This window comes from Arachis duranensis, unplaced genomic scaffold, assembly GCF_000817695.3.
Source record: "Arachis duranensis cultivar V14167 unplaced genomic scaffold, aradu.V14167.gnm2.J7QH unplaced_Scaffold_354584, whole genome shotgun sequence".
In the NCBI taxonomy this organism is placed as follows: Eukaryota; Viridiplantae; Streptophyta; class Magnoliopsida; order Fabales; family Fabaceae; genus Arachis; species Arachis duranensis.
Genome location: NW_026264910.1, coordinates 401,881 through 407,109, shown reverse-complemented (window position 1 = coordinate 407,109; position 5,229 = coordinate 401,881).

Here is a 5,229-nt window from a genome sequence, read left to right as displayed (position 1 = left end):
TTCCGTGGCTTGTCCGAGTTGGTTTCTTCTTTCTTTCTCTGTTCCCGATCTCGATCTCGGGGTGGGTAGGTTGATTCCTTCCTAGAAGAGTCTCTTAGCTGGGAGGTTTCCTCCATGTTGATATATTTTTCTGCCCGCTCCTGCACCTCATATAAGGAGGTCGGGCATCGTTTGGATAGGGATTGGCTAAACGGTCCCTCTTTTAGGCCGTTTGCTAGTCCCATGATGGCTGCTTCAGTGGGCAAGTGTTGTATGTCCAGGCAAGCTTTGTTGAATCGCTCCATGTATTCTCGGAGAGTTTCTTGGTTACCTTGTTTGATCCCGAGTAGACTGGGGGCATGTTTTGTCTTGTCCTTTTGAATAGAGAACCTTGTCAGAAATTTTTTGGTTAGGTCTTCGAAGCTGGTGATTGATCTTGGTGGCAGGTTGTCGAACCACTTCATGGCCGACTTGGTGAGAGTGGTGGGGGAGGCTTTGCACCGAATCGCGTCAGAGGCGTCGACCAGGTACATTCTGCTTCTGAAGTTGCTGAGGTGNNNCCGGTCTTTCAGGTTGGCCTCTATTTTCCGCAGTTTTTCTTCTAATTCTCTGCGCTTTCGAGCTTCCCTTTTCAGATCTTGTTCAGTTTCTTTCTGCTTTTTTATGTCCTCTTCGAGTTGTTTTAGTCGGTCTTGTTGTGCTCGGACTGCTTCTAGAATTTCCGAGCTCTTCTCTTTTTCGGAATTTTGTGGATCTTTGTTTGGGAGTGATGTTTTTGGGCGATTCTGTTTGTTTCCTCCTGGAGTGCATGGTGATAGAGGGCTGTCCGGTCGTTCTCCGGTGTCAATTTCGTCCTCTTGTTCAGATGCAGCGTGGTCATTAAGAGGCCCGAGGTGGGGGTTCGGTGACCCGAGCTTGATATGCGGAATGGTTGGTGGTTGTACCTGCAATGACACTCCGATGCTTAAGTTAGCATGGGTCCAAGCAGATATGTGTAGATGTGGAATGAATGCCATACCTGGGTGCTCCAGTGTATTTATAGTAGTTGGCCGTGATCTTCCCTGGATAAGATATTTTTTATCTTATCTTATCTTTTGGGAGTTTTATCTCTATCTTTGTGGAACCGCCTTTTCTAGGCCTTTTCGTCCTTTAGGTTTGGGCTGCGTTCCTTTTGATGGGCCTTCCTTGCTCTTTGTCCGAGGTCCGACCTTTAGGTGTGAGCTTTAGGACAAGGTCGGACCTCTTACGAATTTGCCGAGTTGGAGGACCCCGGTCAGGGTATGAACAGTATCCACAGTGATAGATCTACCAACCTTGATTTTTGGAATGAATGCTGCAACAATTTGAAGACCAAGTAAAGATCAATCACGTAAAAATTTCATACAATAAACACCAATTAGAAAACAAGCTAAACAATAGTTTGAACTTTTTATCCTGATAGCCATCCATTTAACCTTTCTATAGAGAGAACAATATGTAACGTTTAAAGAGGATAACCCCCTGCAACCTAAAAGGTGTTGGTGCAAAAAGAATTGAATTTCCTGTTAGGCGAATTATGCAATATTTACTTGAAGAATTTGTAGAACAGCAGCCACAAGAGAAACCACTGATAAGATATCAGTAAGGATTTCACTAAGATGCAAGACAAACGAGACAATTTGACAAAAAAAAGCAAATTATCCAGATCACTAGTATTAATCATAAAGGAAATCTAACTTCTCTTTTTTCATTTCAACAAATCCCTCAATCCAAAAGAAAGCAATCAATCAGTGATTACCACAATTTCTTGGCAGAATGACCAAAATAAAATCATCAAATATATTTCCAGAAACCTACGCAATAAACCCTAAATAGATCCGAGCCCATTGAAAACACACAATTCTTCAACATAACATTCATGCAAACAAGCCTTGCATCAATCCTATGTGTATTACCTTAAACCCTAAAATCCCAATTCTTCATCCAACGACAAATTAAAGAAACGAAACTTACATGAAGGTGCATAGGAGAGTGCAGTATCAAAACATAGCTGAGCCCTGCACTCGTCCTCCTCGGTTTACCCATTGATGAAATCAAAGAACCTCAGCACTGAGAACTCGTAGGTCTCATCGATCATGGTCATGGTGAAGGCATTGCCACCACAGAGTCTAAATAAAGAAACGAAAGAAACCTTAAGGGTTGAGCGCCGAGTTAAGGATAGGCAGCGCCGATTGAGGGAGGGCACGCCAACGGAGCAGCGCCGACAGAGCAGTGCCGACGGGGTAGCGCCGATGGAAGGTTGCGAGAGAGGGTGCGAGGTTGCGAATCTGAGCAGGAGGCTTGTGTTGAAGGTGCGAGGGTTTTCATAGCACAATGATGAAGATGAAGGGCTGGAAGAGAGCGCAGCGGGGTGGTGAGGGTCCTTATCGGTAGTGAAGGGTCCGCAGCTGGGTGGAGAGGATTGGGTAGGGTGTGCTTGGCAGCTGGGTGATGAACTGATGATGAAGGGTTATCACTTAGAGGATTTAGGGTTAAAGTGTTTAACCTGGGAAAAAAATAAAGGCTTTGGAAAAAAATTGGGGAACTCTTTCTGGTACGCTTTTTTGGGGTAACCAATTAATTAGAGGATATCGCCATGCTTTTAAAATGTGACCATATAAAAATAAATTAGTCACGCTTTAAAAGCGTGCCTGTTTTCTTCTATGGCCACACTTTTGAAGCGTGGCAGAAAAAAGTGTTGCTAAATCAGTAATCAATCGGCACCCTCACAAAAGCGTGCCTGTTTCTCTCTAAAGCGTGGCAAAAAAAATGTGGCAAATCACTGATCAGTCGGCACCCTCACAAAAGCGTGGCCATTTCCCACTTTTGGCCATGCTTTTAAAGCGTGGCAAAAAAAGTGTACCGATAGGCCTTTTTTCTTGTGGTGTTTTGAATCCAAGGATGGCAAAGGATTGAGAAGGGAGACTCATCGTGTAGTTTTCATCATGCTATAGGTAGAATTCTAGAGAGAAAAGATCTCTTTTCTCTCTAGAATTTAGGGTAGTTTAGGTCAAATTCTCTTAAATCCTCCATATGACCCTAATCCTTATCCACCATACCAACCACCTTATGAGACTTATGAACCATACATAGAACCATCACAATTCTACCACCAATACCCTCAAGAACCACCACCTCACTATTCTTACCAAGATGAACACCTCCCATGTATGATAACTTTCAACCACAAAATGAATTCCCCTCTCCACCACAACCCACCATGGAAGAATACCCATATTCGTTGGTCCAAGAGAAATATGATCCTACTTATGTTAGTCAAGTGGAACAAGAGCCAATGGACCGGCCTCAAGCAATCATCCGTCAAAAGGAGCAAGAGGAACCTCAAAGGATTAATGAAGCTATCGAGGCTACCCTTTCCAAAATTAAAGCCAACTTGGACACATGGGATTCATACTGTAGACAAAGCACCTCCACGGATGAATGAGGAGAATCAACCGAAGAGCGGAGCATGGAGTGTGTCGTGCAACAAGTGGAAGGGATGGAGATTTTTGATGAAGAAGAAGTGGTTGAAAGCCTAGGCAAAGTTGAACAAGAGGTGGATTTCAAGCTTGAGAACACGTCCACACCAAGTGATGTTGTTAATGATTTTGTGGAAGTTGTTGAACTTTCTTTCATTGAACTTGAAGATGATGTTGAGGAGGATAGCGCGCAACCTCCAAGTCATAGTATGAATGATAAAAGATTGGAAGAGGTTGACCAAGAGATAGATTCAATCATTGATGAGTTTCTATCTACAATTGAATCCTCTCCTATTGGACTTGACATAGAGATCAATGAAGAAGATACACAACCCTCCATGCCCTTGGTATGCAATGAAGAAGAGTTTGAATTAGAAGAAAGCTACCTAGAGGAAGAAGTTGAAATTGAAGAAGCTTGTGAAGAGGTGGAGATAATTAAAAAAGAGCACAAGGAAGTGAAACTTACAAGACCATTTGAGATATCCCTTCCTAAGTCACCATCCAACACAACATTCAAGTGGATAAAATTCTTGTCCCTAAGCTTTATTTTCCCACTTGAATATGGTTTGCATGAAACAGATGGGCAACTTAGAGTTCTTTGTGGAGTTAAGAGTAGGAGAGAATTCTGTAATGGTTGGAAAAATAATGTTAGGCTCATAAAGGTTAAACCCTCAAGGCATAGGTTCCATGGTTGGAGGAATGCTAATTTGTGTAGGTTTAGGAGGAGAATTTGGTGTCTACTTGAGAATTCGGATCAATTGCCACCCGGATGGCACAATGATGATCAATTAGAAGAAGAGTGTGAAATTAAGATATGGGATCCCGGATCACAACATGAAGACCAATTTTGGGAGCTCATATCTCGGGAAGAACCTCACCCAAGCTTGGAGAAGTCGGTTGGAAATTCTGACAACCGTTTGAGGAGCAAGTATTCTTGGAGGTTCAAGGATGAATAAAAGCATAAAACACCTTGACAAGGAGCTTCCCAAATGTACAACTTAAGGACTTAAACTAAAAGTTCTAGGTGGGAGACACCCTACCATGGTAAACTCTTTCCATTCTCTTGTATACACAATCAATGAATGAATTGAGTTGTCATTGTAGGTAGTTTTTCTTAATTTCTATACTCTTATACATTTTGCTTTGATTGATAGATTGATTATTAGATTCATGTTTTGTTTAGAATAGTTGTTGTTGAGTTGTGTTTTACTTGAAGTGTTAGTTTTGTTTGTAGTGTATTTGAAAATTTTTAAAAAATAAAAAGATTTGTTGTTAAATTTGCATTTTGGTTGCTTTAGAGTGTTTGTAGGTTAGGAGAGTGCCTTGTTTCTGTTTGAGATGTTAAAAAAAAGCGCACACCACGCGTAAGCGTGGCCAACGCGCATGCGTCGTGTGGCATTTTTGGACTCTTGGTACGAAAACCAGAGAATGGTGCTGGAGTGGTGCTGGTTTTGTGCGAAAAGCACAATTTGGCTTTCAAGCGTAAGTCTGGGTGATGCTTACACATCATTTGTACTTTCTGTGTTCCACAGATACGCATGGGCGATGCTTACGAGTCGCTTGTACCTGCTGCCTCCCACGCGCACGCGTGGGCGACTCTTACGCGTCACCTCGCGCCCTGTTTTTTTCCCTTTCTTTTTCTACCCTCTTCTCTATTCCTTTTCTTTTCTTCTTCTTTCATATCACCTTTCTTCTTCACTCTTCTTCCTTTCTTACTTTCTTTTTCTCCCTCTCTTCAAAAAATAATTAAATA